This window comes from Calonectris borealis, unplaced genomic scaffold, assembly GCF_964195595.1.
Source record: "Calonectris borealis unplaced genomic scaffold, bCalBor7.hap1.2 HAP1_SCAFFOLD_58, whole genome shotgun sequence".
NCBI classification, from domain to species: domain Eukaryota; kingdom Metazoa; phylum Chordata; class Aves; order Procellariiformes; family Procellariidae; genus Calonectris; species Calonectris borealis.
Window position 1 is genome coordinate 342,246 of NW_027441464.1, and position 17,569 is coordinate 359,814.

A 17,569-nucleotide genomic window follows, 5' to 3' on the forward strand; every position below is an offset into this window, starting at 1 on the left:
GTTTTGTTCCTCAGGCTCTGATTTTGTTCCTCGGTTTCTGGTTTGGTTCCTCGGGCCCTGGTTTTATTCCACGGGCTCTGGTTTTCTTCCCATGGCCCTCTTTTTGTACTTCAGGCCCTCCTTTTTGTCCTTGGCCTTGGCTTTTGTTCCTCGGGCTCTGGTTTTCTTCCTCAGGATCTGGTTTTGTTCCTCGAGCTCTGGTTTTGTTTCTTGGGCACTGGTTTTGTTCCTCGGGCTCTCGTTTTCTTCCTCGGACTCTCGTTTTGTTCCTCGGGTTCTGGTTTAGTTCCTTGAGCTCTGGTTTTCTTCCTCGGGCTCTGGTTTTCTTCCTCAGGCTCTGGTTTTGTTGCTCGGGCTCTGGATTTCTTCCTCGAGCTCTTGTTTTCTTCTTCACGCCCTGGATTTGTTCCTCGGGCTCTGTTTTCGTTCCTTGGGCTGTGGTTGTGTTCCTCGGGCTCTGGTTGTGTTCCTTGGGCTCTGGTTTTGTTCCTTGAGCTCTAGTTTTGTTCTTCGAGCTCTGGTTTTGTTCCTGGGGCTCTGGTTTTCTTTCACGGGCTCTGGTTTTGTTCCTCAGGCTCTGGTTTTATTCCTCAGGCCCTGGTTTTATTCCTCAGGGTTTCCTTTTGTTCCTCGGGCTCTGCTTTATTTCCACGGGCTCTGGTTTTGTTCCTCGAGGGCTGGTTTTGTTCCTCGAGGGCTGGTTTTGTTCCTTGGGCTATGGTTTTCTTTCTCGGGCTCTGGCTTGGTTCCTCGGGTCCTGGCTTTTTCCTCGGGCTCTATTTTTGTTCCTCGGGCTCTTGTTTTCTTCCTCAGGCTCTGGTTTTGTTCATGGAGGGCTGGTTTTTTTCCTCAGGCTCTGGCTTGGTTCCTCGGGCCCTCGTTTTTTTTCTCGGCCTCTGGTTTTATTCGACGGGCTCTGGTTTTCTTCCTATGGCCCTCTTTTTGTTCTTCAGGCCCTCCTTTTTGTCCTTGGCCTTGGCTTTTGTTCCTCGGGCTCTGGTTTTCTTCCTCAGGATCTGGTTTTGTTCCTCGAGCTCTGGTTTTGTTCCTTGGGCGCTGGTTTTGTTCCTCGGGCTCTCGTTTTCTTCCTCGGACTCTCGTTTTGTTCCTCGGGTTCTGGTTTTGTTCCTTGAGCTCTGGTTTTCTTCTTTGGGCTCTGGTTTTCTTCCTCAGGCTCTGGTTTTTTTGCTCGGGCTCTGGATTTCTTCCTCCAGCTCTCGTATTTTTCTTGAGGCACTAGATTTGTTCCTCGGGCTCTGTTTTTGTTCCTCGGACGCTGGTTGTGTTCCTTGGGCTCTGGTTTTGTTTCTCGAGCTCTGGTTTTGTTCCTCGGGCTCTGCTTTATTTCCACGGGCTCTGGTTTTGTTCCTCGAGCTCTGGTTGTGTTCCTGGGCACTGGTTTTGTTCCTCGCGCTCTCGTTTTCTTCCTCGGACTCTCGTTTTGTTCCTTGGGTTCTGGTTTTGTTCCTTGAGCTCTGGTTTTCTTCTTTGGGCTCTGGTTTTCTTCCTCAGGATCTGGTCTTGTTGCTCGGGCTCTGGATTTCTTCCTCGAGCTCTCGTTTTCTTCTTCACACCCTGGATTTGTTCCTCGGGCTCTGTTTTTGTTCCTCGGGCTGTGGTTGTGTTCCTCAGGCTCTGGTTTTGTTCCTCGAGCTCTGGTTGTGTTCCTTGGGCTCTGGTTTTGTTCCTTGAGCTCTAGTTTTGTTCTTCGAGCTCTGGTTTTGTTCCTGGGGCTCTGGTTTTCTTTCACGGGCTCTGGTTTTGTTCCTCAGGCTCTGGTTTTATTCCTCAGGCCCTGGTTTTATTCCTCGGGGTTTCCTTTTGTTCCTCGGGCTCTGCTTTATTTCCACGGGCTCTGGTTTTGTTCCTCGAGGGCTGGTTTTGTTCCTTGGGCTATGGCTTTCTTTCTCGGGCTCTGGCTTGGTTCCTCGGGCCCTGGTGTTTTTTCCTCGGGCTCTATTTTTGTTCCTCGGGCTCTTCTTTTCTTCCTCAGGCCCTGGTTTTGTTCATGGAGGGCTGGTTTTGTTCCTCGGGCTCTGGCTTGGTTCCTCGGGCCCTGGTTTTTTGCCTCGGGCTCTGGTTTTGTTCCTCGGGCTCTGATTTTGTTCCTCGGTTTCTGGTTTGGTTCCTCGGGCCCTGGTTTTATTCCACGGGCTCTGGTTTTCTTCCTATGGCCCTCTTTTTGTTCTTCACGCCCTCCTTTTTGTCCTTGGCCTTGGCTTTTGTTCCTCGGGCTTTGGTTTTCTTCCTATGGCCCTCTTTTTGTTCTTCAGGCCCTCCTTTTTGTCCTTGGCCTTGGCTTTTGTTCCTCGGGCTCTGGTTTTCTTCCTCAGGATCTGGTTTTGTTTCTCGAGCTCTGGTTTTGTTCCTTGGGCACTGGTTTTGTTCCTCGGGCTCTCGTTTTCTTCCTCAGACTCTCGTTTTGTTCCTTGAGCTCTGGTTTTCTTCTTTGGGCTCTGGTTTTCTTCCTCAGGCTCTGGTTTTGTTGCTCGGGCTCTGGATTTCTTCCTCGAGCTCTCGTTTTCTTCTTCACACCCTGGATTTCTTCCTCGGGCTCTGTTTTTGTTCCTCGGGCTCTGGTTTTGTTCCTCGGGCTCTGGTTTTGTTTCTCGAGCTCTGGTTTTGTTCCTCGGGCTCTGCTTTATTTCCACGGGCTCTGGTTTTGTTCCTCGATGTCTGGTTTTGTTCCTTGGGCACTGGTTTTGTTCCTCGGGCTCTCGTTTTCTTCCTCGGACTCTCGTTTTCTTCCTCGGGTTCTGGTTTTGTTCCTTGAGCTCTGGTTTTCTTCTTTGGGCTCTGGTTTTCTTCCTCAGGCTCTGGTTCTGTTACTCGGCCTCTGGATTTCTTCCTCGAGCTCTCGTTTTCTTCTTCACGCCCTGGATTTGTTCCTCGGGCTCTGTTTTCGTCCCTTGGGCTGTGGTTGTGTTCCTCGGGCTCTGGTTTTGTTCCTCGAGCTCTGGTTGTGTTCCTTGGGCTCTGGTTTTGTTCCTTGAGCTCTAGTTTTGTTCTTCGAGGTCTGGTTTTGTTCCTGGGGCTCTGGTTTTCTTTCACGGGCTCTGGTTTTGTTCCTCAGGCTCTGGTTTTATTCCTCAGGCTCTGGTTTTGTTGCTCGGGCTCTGGATTTCTTCCTCGATCTCTCGTTTTTTTCTTCACGCCCTGGATTTGTTCCTCGGGCTCTGTTTTTGTTCCTCGGGCTGTGGTTGTGTTCCTCAGGCTCTGGTTTTGTTCCTCGAGCTCTGGTTGTGGTCCTTGGGCTCTGTTTTTGTTCCTTGAGCTCTAGTTTTGTTCTTCGAGGTCTGGTTTTGTTCCTGGGGCTCTGGTTTTCTTTCACGGGCTCTGGTTTTGTTCCTCAGGCTCTGGTTTTATTCCTCAGGCCCTGGTTTTATTCCTTGGGGTTTCCTTTTGTTCCTCGGGCTCTGCTTTATTTCCACGGGCTCTGGTTTTGTTCCTCGAGGGCTGGTTTTGTTCCTTGGGCTATGGTTTTCTTTCTCGGGCTCTGGCTTGGTTCCTCAGGCCCTGGTTTTTTTCCTCGGGCTCTATTTCTGTTCCTCGGGCTCTTGTTTTCTTCCTCAGGCCCTGGTTTTGTTCATGGAGGGCTGGTTTTGTTCCTCGGGCTCTGGCTTGGTTCCTCGGGCCCTGGTTTTTTGCCTCGGGCTCTGGTTTTATTCCTCGGGCTCTGATTTTGTTCCTCGGTTTCTGGTTTGGTTCCTCGGGCCCTGGTTTTATTCCACGGGCTCTGGTTTTCTTCCTATGGCCCTCTTTTTGTTCTTCAGGCCCTCCTTTTTGTCCTTGGCCTTGGTTTTTGTTCCTCGGGCTCTGGTTTTCTTCCTCAGGATCTGGTTTTGTTCCTCGAGCTCTGGTTTTGTTCCTTGGGCACTGGTTTTGTTCCTCGGGCTCTCGTTTTCTTCCTCGGACTCTCGTTTTGTTCCTCGGGTTCTGGTTTTGTTCCTTGAGCTCTGGTTTTCTTCTTTGGGCTCTGGTTTTCTTCCTCAGGCTCTGGTTTTGTTGCTCGGGCTCTGGATTTCTTCCTCGAGCTCTTGTTTTCTTCTTCACGCCCTGGATTTGTTCCTCGGGCTCTGTTTTCGTCCCTTGGGCTGTGGTTGTGTTCCTCGGGCTCTGGTTGTGTTCCTTGGGCTCTGGTTTTGTTCCTTGAGCTCTAGTTTTGTTCTTCGAGCTCTGGTTTTGTTCCTGGGGCTCTGGTTTTCTTTCACGGGCTCTGGTTTTGTTCCTCAGGCTCTGGTTTTATTCCTCAGGCCCTGGTTTTATTCCTCGGGGTTTCCTTTTGTTCCTCGGGCTCTGCTTTATTTCCACGGGCTCTGGTTTTGTTCCTCGAGGGCTGGTTTTGTTCCTCGAGGGCTGGTTTTGTTCCTTGGGCTATGGTTTTCTTTCTCGTGCTCTGGCTTGGTTCCTCGGGTCCTGGCTTTTTCCTCGGGCTCTATTTTTGTTCTTCGGGCTCTTGTTTTCTTCCTCAGGCTCTGGTTTTGTTCATGGAGGGCTGGTTTTGTTCCTCAGGCTCTGGCTTGGTTCCTCGGGCCCTGGTTTTTTTTCTCGGCCTCTGGTTTTATTCCACGGGCTCTGGTTTTCTTCCTATGGCCCTCTTTTTGTTCTTCAGGCCCTCCTTTTTGTCCTTGGTCTTGGTTTTTGTTCCTCGGGCTCTGTTTTTCTTCCTCAGGATCTGGTTTTGTTCCTCGAGCTCTGGTTTTGTTCCTTGGGCACTGGTTTTGTTCCTCGGGCTCTCGTTTTCTTCCTCGGACTCTCGTTTTGTTCCTCGGGTTCTGGTTTTGTTCCTTGAGCTCTGGTTTTCTTCTTTGGGCTCTGGTTTTCTTCCTCAGGCTCTGGTTTTGTTGCTCGGGCTCTGGATTTCTTCCTCCAGCTCTCGTTTTTTTCTTGAGGCACTAGATTTGTTCTTCGGGCTCTGTTTTTGTTCCTCGGACGCTGGTTGTGTTCCTTGGGCTCTGGTTTTGTTTCTCGAGCTCTGGTTTTGTTCCTCGGGCTCTGCTTTATTTCCACGGGCTCTGGTTTTGTTCCTTGAGCTCTAGTTTTGTTCTTCGAGCTCTGGTTTTGTTCCTGGGGCTCTGGTTTTCTTTCACGGGCTCTGGTTTTGTTCCTCAGGCTCTGGTTTTATTCCTCAGGCCCTGGTTTTATTCCTCGGGGTTTCCTTTTGTTCCTCGGGCTCTGCTTTATTTCCACGGGCTCTGGTTTTGTTCCTCGAGCTCTGTTTTTCTTCCTCGAGGGCTGGTTTTGTTCCTTGGGCTATGGTTTTCTTTCTCGGGCTCTGGCTTGGTTCCTCGGGCCCTGGTTTTTTTCCTCGGGCTCTATTTTTGTTCCTCGGGCTCTTGTTTTCTTCCTCAGGCTCTGGTTTTGTTCATGGAGGGCTGGTTTTGTTCCTCGGGCTCTGGCTTGGTTCCTCGGGCCCTGGCTTTTTGTCTCGGCTCTGGTTTTGTTCCTCGGGCTCTGATTTTGTTCCTCGGTTTCTGGTTTGGTTCCTCGGGCCCTGGTTTTATTCCACGGGCTCTGGTTTTCTTCCTATGGCCCTCTTTTTGTACTTCAGGCCCTCCTTTTTGTCCTTGGCCTTGGCTTTTGTTCCTCGGGCTCTGGTTTTCTTCCTCAGGATCTGGTTTTGTTCCTCGAGCTCTGGTTTTGTTTCTTGGGCACTGGTTTTGTTCCTCAGGCTCTCGTTTTCTTCCTCGGACTCTCGTTTTGTTCCTCGGGTTCTGGTTTTGTTCCTTGAGCTCTGGTTTTCTTCTTTCGGCTCTGGTTTTCTTCCTCAGGCTCTGGTTTTGTTGCTCGGGCTCTGGATTTCTTCCTCGAGCTCTTGTTTTCTTCTTCACGCCCTGGATTTGTTCCTCGGGCTCTGTTTTCGTTCCTTGGGCTGTGGTTGTGTTGCTCGGGCTCTGGTTTTGTTCCTCGAGCTCTGGTTGTGTTCCTTGGGCTCTGGTTTTGTTCTTCGAGCTCTGGTTTTGTTCCTGGGGCTCTGGTTTTCTTTCACGGGCTCTGGTTTTATTCCTCAGGCCCTGGTTTTATTCCTCGGGGTTTCCTTTTGTTCCTCGGGCTCTGCTTTATTTCCACGGGCTCTGGTTTTGTTCCTCGAGCTCTGGTTGTGTTCCTGGGCACTGGTTTTGTTCCTCGCGCTCTCGTTTTCTTCCTCGGACTCTCGTTTTCTTCCTTGGGTTCTGGTTTTGTTCCTTGAGCTCTGGTTTTCTTCCTTGGTCTCTGGTTTTCTTCCTCAGGATCTGGTTTTGTTGCTCGGGCTCTGGATTTCTTCCTCGAGCTCTCGTTTTCTTCTTCACGCCCTGGATTTGTTCCTCGGGCTCTGTTTTTGTTCCTCGGGCTGTGGTTGTGTTCCTCAGGCTCTGGTTTTGTTCCTCGAGCTCTGGTTGTGTTCCTTGGGCTCTGGTTTTGTTCCTTGAGCTCTAGTTTTGTTCTTCGAGCTCTGGTTTTGTTCCTGGGGCTCTGGTTTTCTTTCACGGGCTCTGGTTTTGTTCCTCAGGCTCTGGTTTTATTCCTCAGGCCCTGGTTTTATTCCTTGGGGTTTCCTTTTGTTCCTCGGGCTCTGCTTTATTTCCACGGGCTCTGGTTTTGTTCCTCGAGGGCTGGTTTTGTTCCTTGGGCTATGGTTTTCTTTCTCGGGCTCTGGCTTGGTTCCTCGGGCCCTGGTTTTTTTCCTCGGGCTCTATTTTTGTTCCTCGGGCTCTTGTTTTCTTCCTCAGGCTCTGGTTTTGTTCATGGAGGGCTGGTTTTGTTCCTCGGGCTCTGGCTTGGTTCCTCGGGCCCTGGTTTTTCGCCTCGGGCTCTGGTTTTATTCCTCGGGCTCTGATTTTGTTCCTCGGTTTCTGGTTTGGTTCCTCGGGCCCTGGTTTTATTCCACGGGCTCTGGTTTTCTTCCTATGGCCCTCTTTTTGTTCTTCACGCCCTCCTTTTTGTCCTTGGCCTTGGCTTTTCTTCCTCGGGCTCTGGTTTTCTTCCTCAGGATCTGGTTTTGTTCCTCGAGCTCTGGTTTTGTTCCTTGGGCACTGGTTTTGTTCCTCGGGCTCTCGTTTTCTTCCTCGGACTCTCGTTTTGTTCCTCGGGTTCTGGTTTTGTTCCTTGAGCTCTGGTTTTCTTCTTTGGGCTCTGGTTTTCTTTCTCAGGCTCTGGTTTTGTTGCTCGGGCTCTGGATTTCTTCCTCGAGCTCTCGTTTTCTTCTTCACGCCCTGGATTTGTTCTTCGGGCTCTGTTTTCGTCCCTTGGGCTGTGGTTGTGTTCCTCGGGCTCTGGTTTTGTTCCTCGAGCTGTGGTTGTGTTCCTTGGGCTCTGGTTTTGTTCCTTGAGCTCTAGTTTTGTTCTTCGAGCTCTGGTTTTGTTCCTGGGGCTCTGGTTTTCTTTCACGGGCTCTGGTTTTGTTCCTCAGGCTCTGGTTTTATTCCTCAGGCCCTGGTTTTATTCCTCGGGGTTTCCTTTTGTTCCTCGGGCTCTGCTTTATTTCCACGGGCTCTGGTTTTGTTCCTCGAGCTCTGTTTTTGTTCCTCGAGGGCTGGTTTTGTTCCTTGGGCTATGGTTTTCTTTCTCGGGCTCTGGCTTGGTTCCTCGGGACCTGGTTTTTTTCCGCGGGCTCTATTTTTGTTCCTCGGGCTCTTGTTTTCTTCCTCAGGCTCTGGTTTTGTTCATGGAGGGCTGGTTTTGTTCCTCGGGCTCTGGCTTGGTTCCTCGGGCCCTGGCTTTTTGTCTCGGCTCTGGTTTTGTTCCTCGGGCTCTGATTTTGTTCCTCGGTTTCTGGTTTGGTTCCTCGGGCCCTGGTTTTATTCCACGGGCTCTGGTTTTCTTCCCATGGCCCTCTTTTTGTACTTCAGGCCCTCCTTTTTGTCCTTGGCCTTGGCTTTTGTTCCTCGGGCTCTGGTTTTCTTCCTCAGGATCTGGTTTTGTTCCTCGAGCTCTGGTTTTGTTTCTTGGGCACTGGTTTTGTTCCTCAGGCTCTCGTTTTCTTCCTCGGACTCTCGTTTTCTTCCTCGGGTTCTGGTTTTGTCCCTTGAGCTCTGGTTTTCTTCTTTGGGCTCTGGTTTTCTTCCTCAGGCTCTGGTTTTGTTGCTCGGGCTCTGGATTTCTTCCTCGAGCTCTTGTTTTCTTCTTCACGCCCTGGATTTGTTCCTCGGGCTCTGTTTTCGTTCCTTGGGCTGTGGTTGTGTTCCTCGGGCTCTGGTTGTGTTCCTTGGGCTCTGGTTTTGTTCCTTGAGCTCTAGTTTTGTTCTTCGAGCTCTGGTTTTGTTCCTGGGGCTCTGGTTTTCTTTCACGGGCTCTGGTTTTGTTCCTCAGGCTCTGGTTTTATTCCTCAGGCCCTGGTTTTATTCCTCGGGGTTTCCTTTTGTTCCTCGGGCTCTGCTTTATTTCCACGGGCTCTGGTTTTGTTCCTCGAGGGCTGGTTTTGTTCCTCGAGGTCTGGTTTTGTTCCTTGGGCTATGGTTTTCTTTCTCGTGCTCTGGCTTGGTTCCTCGCGTCCTGGCTTTTTCCTCGGGCTCTATTTTTGTTCCTCGGGCTCTTGTTTTCTTCCTCAGGCTCTGGTTTTGTTCATGGAGGGCTGGTTTTGTTCCTCAGGCTCTGGCTTGGTTCCTCGGGCCCTGGTTTTTTTTCTCAGCCTCTGGTTTTATTCCACGGGCTCTGGTTTTCTTCCTATGGCCCTCTTTTTGTTCTTCACGCCCTCCTTTTTGTCCTTGGTCTTGGTTTTTGTTCCTCGGGCTCTGTTTTTCTTCCTCAGGATCTGGTTTTGTTCCTCGAGCTCTGGTTTTGTTCCTTGGGCACTGGTTTTGTTCCTCGGGCTCTCGTTTTCTTCCTCGGACTCTCGTTTTATTCCTCGGGTTCTGGTTTTGTTCCTTGAGCTCTGGTTTTCTTCTTTGGGCTCTGGTTTTCTTCCTCAGGCTCTGGTTTTGTTGCTCGGGCTCTGGATTTCTTCCTCCAGCTCTCGTTTTTTTCTTGAGGCACTAGATTTGTTCCTCGGGCTCTGTTTTTGTTCCTCGGACGCTGGTTGTGTTCCTTGGGCTCTGGTTTTTTTTCTCGAGCTCTGGTTTTGTTCCTCGGGCTCTGCTTTATTTCCACGGGCTCTGGTTTTGTTCCTCGAGCTCTGGTTGTTTTCCTGGGCACTGGTTTTGTTCCTCGCGCTCTCGTTTTCTTCCTCGGACTCTCGTTTTGTTCCTTGGGTTCTGGTTTTGTTCCTTGAGCTCTGGTTTTCTTCTTTGGGCTCTGGTTTTCTTCCTCAGGATCTGGTTTTGTTGCTCGGGCTCTGGATTTCTTCCTCGAGCTCTCGTTTTCTTCTTCACGCCCTGGATTTGTTCCTCGGGCTCTGTTTTTGTTCCTCGGGCTGTGGTTGTGTTCCTCAGGCTCTGCTTTTGTTCCTCGAGCTCTGGTTGTGTTCCTTGGGCTCTGGTTTTGTTCCTTGAGCTCTAGTTTTGTTCTTCGAGCTCTGGTTTTGTTCCTGGGGCTCTGGTTTTCTTTCACGGGCTCTGGTTTTGTTCCTCAGGCTCTGGTTTTATTCCTCAGGCCCTGGTTTTATTCCTTGGGGTTTCCTTTTGTTCCTCGGGCTCTGCTTTATTTCCACGGGCTCTGGTTTTGTTCCTCGAGGGCTGGTTTTGTTCCTTGGGCTATGGTTTTCTTTCTCGGGCTCTGGCTTGGTTCCTCAGGCCCTGGTTTTTTCCCTCGGGCTCTATTTCTGTTCCTCGGGCTCTTGTTTTCTTCCTCAGGCCCTGGTTTTGTTCATGGAGGGCTGGTTTTGTTCCTCGGGCTCTGGCTTGGTTCCTCGGGCCCTGGTTTTTTGCCTCGGGCTCTGGTTTTGTTCCTCGGGCTCTGATTTTGTTCCTCGGTTTCTGGTTTGGTTCCTCGGGCCCTGGTTTTATTCCACGGGCTCTGGTTTTCTTCCTATGGCCCTCTTTTTGTTCTTCACGCCCTCCTTTTTGTCCTTGGCCTTGGCTTTTGTTCCTCGGGCTCTCGTTTTCTTCCTCGGACTCTCGTTTTGTTCCTCGGGTTCTGGTTTTGTTCCTTGAGCTCTGGTTTTCTTCTTTGGGCTCTGGTTTTCTTCCTCAGGCTCTGGTTTTGTTGCTCGGGCTCTGGATTTCTTCCTCCAGCTCTCGTTTTTTTCTTGAGGCACTAGATTTGTTCTTCGGGCTCTGTTTTTGTTCCTCGGACGCTGGTTGTGTTCCTTGGGCTCTGGTTTTGTTTCTCGAGCTCTGGTTTTGTTCCTCGGGCTCTGCTTTATTTCCACGGGCTCTGGTTTTGTTCCTCGAGCTCTGGTTGTGTTCCTGGGCACTGGTTTTGTTCCTCGCGCTCTCGTTTTCTTCCTCGGACTCTCGTTTTGTTCCTTGGGTTCTGGTTTTGTTCCTTGAGCTCTGGTTTTCTTCTTTGGGCTCTGGTTTTCTTCCTCAGGATCTGGTTTTGTTGCTCGGGCTCTGGATTTCTTCCTCGAGCTCTCGTTTTCTTCTTCACGCCCTGGATTTGTTCCTCGGGCTCTGTTTTTGTTCCTCGGGCTGTGGTTGTGTTCCTCAGGCTCTGGTTTTGTTCCTCGAGCTCTGGTTGTGTTCCTTGGGCTCTGGTTTTGTTCCTTGAGCTCTAGTTTTGTTCTTCGAGCTCTGGTTTCGTTCCTGGGGCTCTGGTTTTCTTTCACGGGCTCTGGTTTTGTTCCTCAGGCTCTGGTTTTATTCCTCAGGCCCTGGTTTTATTCCTCGGGGTTTCCTTTTGTTCCTCGGGCTCTGCTTTATTTCCACGGGCTCTGGTTTTGTTCCTCGAGCTCTGTTTTTCTTCCTCGAGGGCTGGTTTTGTTCCTTGGGCTATGGTTTTCTTTCTCGGGCTCTGGCTTGGTTCCTCGGGCCCTGTTTTTTTTCCGCGGGCTCTATTTTTTTTCCTCGGGCTCTTGTTTTCTTCCTCAGGCTCTGGTTTTGTTCATGGAGGGCTGGTTTTGTTCCTCGGGCTCTGGCTTGGTTCCTCGGGCCCTGGCTTTTTGTCTCGGCTCTGGTTTTGTTCCTCGGGCTCTGATTTTGTTCCTCGGTTTCTGGTTTGGTTCCTCGGGCCCTGGTTTTATTCCACGGGCTCTGGTTTTCTTCCTATGGCCCTCTTTTTGTACTTCAGGCCCTCCTTTTTGTCCTTGGCCTTGGCTTTTGTTCCTCGGGCTCTGGTTTTCTTCCTCAGGATCTGGTTTTGTTCCTTGAGCTCTGGTTTTGTTTCTTGGGCACTGGTTTTGTTCCTCAGGCTCTCGTTTTCTTCCTCGGACTCTCGTTTTGTTCCTCGGGTTCTGGTTTTGTTCCTTGAGCTCTGGTTTTCTTCTTTCGGCTCTGGTTTTCTTCCTCAGGCTCTGGTTTTGTTGCTCGGGCTCTGGATTTCTTCCTCGAGCTCTCGTTTTCTTCTTCACGCCCTGGATTTGTTCCTCGGGCTCTGTTTTCGTTCCTTGGGCTGTGGTTGTGTTCCTCGGGCTCTGGTTTTGTTCCTCGAGCTCTGGTTGTGTTCCTTGGGCTCTGGTTTTGTTCCTTGAGCTCTAGTTTTGTTCTCCGAGCTCTGGTTTTGTTCCTGGGGCTCTGGTTTTCTTTCACGGGCTCTGGTTTTGTTCCTCAGGCTCTGGTTTTATTCCTCAGGCCCTGGTTTTATTCCTCGGGGTTTCCTTTTGTTCCTCGGGCTCTGCTTTATTTCCACGGGCTCTGGTTTTGTTCCTCGAGGGCTGGTTTTGTTCCTTGGGCTATGGTTTTCTTTCTCGGGCTCTGGCTTGGTTCCTCGGGCCCTGGTTTTTTTCCTCGGGCTCTATTTTTGTTCCTCGGGCTCTTGTTTTCTTCCTCAGGCTCTGGTTTTGTTCATGGAGGGCTGGTTTTGTTCCTCGGGCTCTGGCTTGGTTCCTCGGGCCCTGGTTTTTTGCCTCGGGCTCTGGTTTTATTCCTCGGGCTCTGATTTTGTTCCTCGGTTTCTGGTTTGGTTCCTCGGGCCCTGGTTTTATTCCACGGGCTCTGGTTTTCTTCCTATGGCCCTCTTTTTGTTCTTCACGCCCTCCTTTTTGTCCTTGGCCTTGGTTTTTGTTCCTCGGGCTCTGGTTTTCTTCCTCAGGATCTGGTTTTGTTCCTCGAGCTCTGGTTTTGTTCCTTGGGCACTGGTTTTGTTCCTCGGGCTGTCGTTTTCTTCCTCGGACTCTCGTTTTGTTCCTCGGGTTCTGGTTTTGTTCCTTGAGCTCTGGTTTTCTTCTTTGGGCTCTGGTTTTCTTCCTCAGGCTCTGGTTTTGTTGCTCGGGCTCTGGATTTCTTCCTCGAGCTCTCGTTTTCTTCTTCACGCCCTGGATTTGTTCCTCGGGCTCTGTTTTCGTCCCTTGGGCTGTGGTTGTGTTCCTCGGGCTCTGGTTTTGTTCCTCGAGCTCTGGTTGTGTTCCTTGGGCTCTGGTTTTGTTCCTTGAGCTCTAGTTTTGTTCTTCGAGCTCTGGTTTTGTTCCTGGGGCTCTGGTTTTCTTTCACGGGCTCTGGTTGTGTTCCTCAGGCTCTGGTTTTATTCCTCAGGCCCTGGTTTTATTCCTCGGGGTTTCCTTTTGTTCCTCGGGCTCTGCTTTATTTCCACGGGCTCTGGTTTTGTTCCTCGAGGGCTGGTTTTGTTCCTTGGGCTATGGTTTTCTTTCTCGGGCTCTGGCTTGGTTCCTCAGGCCCTGGTTTTTTTCCTCGGGCTCTATTTTTGTTCCTCGGGCTCTTGTTTTCTTCCTCAGGCCCTGGTTTTGTTCATGGAGGGCTGGTTTTGTTCCTCGGGCTCTGGCTTGGTTCCTCGGGCCCTGGTTTTTTGCCTCGGGCTCTGGTTTTATTCCTCGGGCTCTGATTTTGTTCCTCGGTTTCTGGTTTGGTTCCTCGGGCCCTGGTTTTATTCCACGGGCTCTGGTTTTCTTCCTATGGCCCTCTTTTTGTTCTTCACGCCCTCCTTTTTGTCCTTGGCCTTGGCTTTTGTTCCTCGGGCTCTGGTTTTCTTCCTCAGGATCTGGTTTTGTTCCTCGAGCTCTGGTTTTGTTCCTTGGGCACTGGTTTTGTTCCTCGGGCTCTCGTTTTCTTCCTCGGACTCTCGTTTTGTTCCTCGGGTTCTGGTTTTGTTCCTTGAGCTCTGGTTTTCTTCTTTGGGCTCTGGTTTTCTTTCTCAGGCTCTGGTTTTGTTGCTCGGGCTCTGGATTTCTTCCTCGAGCTCTCGTTTTCTTCTTCACGCCCTGGATTTGTTCTTCGGGCTCTGTTTTCGTCCCTTGGGCTGTGGTTGTGTTCCTCGGGCTCTGGTTTTGTTCCTCGAGCTGTGGTTGTGTTCCTTGGGCTCTGGTTTTGTTCCTTGAGCTCTAGTTTTGTTCTTCAAGCTCTGGTTTTGTTCCTGGGGCTCTGGTTTTCTTTCACGGGCTCTGGTTTTGTTCCTCAGGCTCTGGTTTTATTCCTCAGGCCCTGGTTTTATTCCTCGGGGTTTCCTTTTGTTCCTCGGGCTCTGCTTTATTTCCACGGGCTCTGGTTTTGTTCCTCGAGCTCTGTTTTTGTTCCTCGAGGGCTGGTTTTGTTCCTTGGGCTATGGTTTTCTTTCTCGGGCTCTGGCTTGGTTCCTCGGGACCTGGTTTTTTTCCGCGGGCTCTATTTTTGTTCCTCGGGCTCTTGTTTTCTTCCTCAGGCTCTGGTTTTGTTCATGGAGGGCTGGTTTTGTTCCTCGGGCTCTGGCTTGGTTCCTCGGGCCCTGGCTTTTTGTCTCGGCTCTGGTTTTGTTCCTCGGGCTCTGATTTTGTTCCTCGGTTTCTGGTTTGGTTCCTCGGGCCCTGGTTTTATTCCACGGGCTCTGGTTTTCTTCCTATGGCCCTCTTTTTGTACTTCAGGCCCTCCTTTTTGTCCTTGGCCTTGGCTTTTGTTCCTCGGGCTCTGGTTTTCTTCCTCAGGATCTGGTTTTGTTCCTCGAGCTCTGGTTTTGTTTCTTGGGCACTGGTTTTGTTCCTCAGGCTCTCGTTTTCTTCCTCGGACTCTCGTTTTCTTCCTCGGGTTCTGGTTTTGTTCCTTGAGCTCTGCTTTTCTTCCTCGGGCTCTGGTTTTCTTCCTCAGGCTCTGGTTTTGTTGCTCGGGCTCTGGATTTCTTCCTCGAGCTCTTCTTTTCTTCTTCACGCCCTGGATTTGTTCCTCGGGCTCTGTTTTCGTTCCTTGGGCTGTGGTTGTGTTCCTCGGGCTCTGGTTGTGTTCCTTGGGCTCTGGTTTTGTTCCTTGAGCTCTAGTTTTGTTCTTCGAGCTCTGGTTTTGTTCCTGGGGCTCTGGTTTTCTTTCACGGGCTCTGGTTTTGTTCCTCAGGCTCTGGTTTTATTCCTCAGGCCCTGGTTTTATTCCTCGGGGTTTCCTTTTGTTCCTCGGGCTCTGCTTTATTTCCACGGGCTCTGGTTTTGTTCCTCGAGGGCTGGTTTTGTTCCTCGAGGTCTGGTTTTGTTCCTTGGGCTATGGTTTTCTTTCTCGTGCTCTGGCTTGGTTCCTCGCGTCCTGGCTTTTTCCTCGGGCTCTATTTTTGTTCCTCGGGCTCTTGTTTTCTTCCTCAGGCTCTGGTTTTGTTCATGGAGGGCTGGTTTTGTTCCTCAGGCTCTGGCTTGGTTCCTCGGGCCCTGGTTTTTTTTCTCAGCCTCTGGTTTTATTCCACGGGCTCTGGTTTTCTTCCTATGGCCCTCTTTTTGTTCTTCACGCCCTCCTTTTTGTCCTTGGTCTTGGTTTTTGTTCCTCGGGCTCTGTTTTTCTTCCTCAGGATCTGGTTTTGTTCCTCGAGCTCTGGTTTTGTTCCTTGGGCACTGGTTTTGTTCCTCGGGCTCTCGTTTTCTTCCTCGGACTCTCGTTTTATTCCTCGGGTTCTGGTTTTGTTCCTTGAGCTCTGGTTTTCTTCTTTGGGCTCTGGTTTTCTTCCTCAGGCTCTGGTTTTGTTGCTCGGGCTCTGGATTTCTTCCTCCAGCTCTCGTTTTTTTCTTGAGGCACTAGATTTGTTCCTCGGGCTCTGTTTTTGTTCCTCGGACGCTGGTTGTGTTCATTGGGCTCTGGTTTTTTTTCTCGAGCTCTGGTTTTGTTCCTCGGGCTCTGCTTTATTTCCACGGGCTCTGGTTTTGTTCCTCGAGCTCTGGTTGTGTTCCTGGGCACTGGTTTTGTTCCTCGCGCTCTCGTTTTCTTCCTCGGACTCTCGTTTTGTTCCTTGGGTTCTGGTTTTGTTCCTTGAGCTCTGGTTTTCTTCTTTGGGCTCTGGTTTTCTTCCTCAGGATCTGGTTTTGTTGCTCGGGCTCTGGATTTCTTCCTCGAGCTCTCGTTTTCTTCTTCACGCCCTGGATTTGTTCCTCGAGCTCTGTTTTTGTTCCTCGGGCTGTGGTTGTGTTCCTCAGGCTCTGCTTTTGTTCCTCGAGCTCTGGTTGTGTTCCTTGGGCTCTGGTTTTGTTCCTTGAGCTCTAGTTTTGTTCTTCGAGCTCTGGTTTTGTTCCTGGGGCTCTGGTTTTCTTTCACGGGCTCTGGTTTTGTTCCTCAGGCTCTGGTTTTATTCCTCAGGCCCTGGTTTTATTCCTTGGGGTTTCCTTTTGTTCCTCGGGCTCTGCTTTATTTCCACGGGCTCTGGTTTTGTTCCTCGAGGGCTGGTTTTGTTCCTTGGGCTATGGTTTTCTTTCTCGGGCTCTGGCTTGGTTCCTCAGGCCCTGGTTTTTTCCCTCGGGCTCTATTTCTGTTCCTCGGGCTCTTGTTTTCTTCCTCAGGCCCTGGTTTTGTTCATGGAGGGCTGGTTTTGTTCCTCGGGCTCTGGCTTGGTTCCTCGGGCCCTGGTTTTTTGCCTCGGGCTCTGGTTTTGTTCCTCGGGCTCTGATTTTGTTCCTCGGTTTCTGGTTTGGTTCCTCGGGCCCTGGTTTTATTCCACGGGCTCTGGTTTTCTTCCTATGGCCCTCTTTTTGTTCTTCACGCCCTCCTTTTTGTCCTTGGCCTTGGCTTTTGTTCCTCGGGCTCTGGTTTTCTTCCTCAGGATCTGGTTTTGTTCCTCGAGCTCTGGTTTTGTTCCTTGGGCACTGGTTTTGTTCCTCGGGCTCTCGTTTTCTTCCTCGGACTCTCGTTTTGTTCCTCGGGTTCTGGTTTTGTTCCTTGAGCTCTGGTTTTCTTCTTTGGGCTCTGGTTTTCTTCCTCAGGCTCTGGTTTTGTTGCTCGGGCTCTGGATTTCTTCCTCCAGCTCTCGTTTTTTTCTTGAGGCACTAGATTTGTTCTTCGGGCTCTGTTTTTGTTCCTCGGACGCTGGTTGTGTTCCTTGGGCTCTGGTTTTGTTTCTCGAGCTCTGGTTTTGTTCCTCGGGCTCTGCTTTATTTCCACGGGCTCTGGTTTTGTTCCTCGAGCTCTGGTTGTGTTCCTGGGCACTGGTTTTGTTCCTCGCGCTCTCGTTTTCTTCCTCGGACTCTCGTTTTGTTCCTTGGGTTCTGGTTTTGTTCCTTGAGCTCTGGTTTTCTTCTTTGGGCTCTGGTTTTCTTCCTCAGGATCTGGTTTTGTTGCTCGGGCTCTGGATTTCTTCCTCGAGCTCTCGTTTTCTTCTTCACGCCCTGGATTTGTTCCTCGGGCTCTGTTTTTGTTCCTCGGGCTGTGGTTGTGTTCCTCAGGCTCTGGTTTTGTTCCTCGAGCTCTGGTTGTGTTCCTTGGGCTCTGGTTTTGTTCCTTGAGCTCTAGTTTTGTTCTTCGAGCTCTGGTTTCGTTCCTGGGGCTCTGGTTTTCTTTCACGGGCTCTGGTTTTGTTCCTCAGGCTCTGGTTTTATTCCTCAGGCCCTGGTTTTATTCCTCGGGGTTTCCTTTTGTTCCTCGGGCTCTGCTTTATTTCCACGGGCTCTGGTTTTGTTCCTCGAGCTCTGTTTTTGTTCCTCGAGGGCTGGTTTTGTTCCTTGGGCTATGGTTTTCTTTCTCGGGCTCTGGCTTGGTTCCTCGGGCCCTGTTTTTTTTCCGCGGGCTCTATTTTTTTTCCTCGGGCTCTTGTTTTCTTCCTCAGGCTCTGGTTTTGTTCATGGAGGGCTGGTTTTGTTCCTCGGGCTCTGGCTTGGTTCCTCGGGCCCTGGCTTTTTGTCTCGGCTCTGGTTTTGTTCCTCGGGCTCTGATTTTGTTCCTCGGTTTCTGGTTTGGTTCCTCGGGCCCTGGTTTTATTCCACGGGCTCTGGTTTTCTTCCTATGGCCCTCTTTTTGTACTTCAGGCCCTCCTTTTTGTCCTTGGCCTTGGCTTTTGTTCCTCGGGCTCTGGTTTTCTTCCTCAGGATCTGGTTTTGTTCCTCGAGCTCTGGTTTTGTTTCTTGGGCACTGGTTTTGTTCCTCAGGCTCTCGTTTTCTTCCTCGGACTCTCGTTTTCTTCCTCGGGTTCTGGTTTTGTTCCTTGAGCTCTGGTTTTCTTCTTTCGGCTCTGGTTTTCTTCCTCAGGCTCTGGTTTTGTTGCTCGGGCTCTGGATTTCTTCCTCGAGCTCTCGTTTTCTTCTTCACGCCCTGGATTTGTTCCTCGGGCTCTGTTTTCGTTCCTTGGGCTGTGGTTGTGTTCCTCGGGCTCTGGTTTTGTTCCTCGAGCTCTGGTTGTGTTCCTTGGGCTCTGGTTTTGTTCCTTGAGCTCTAGTTTTGTTCTCCGAGCTCTGGTT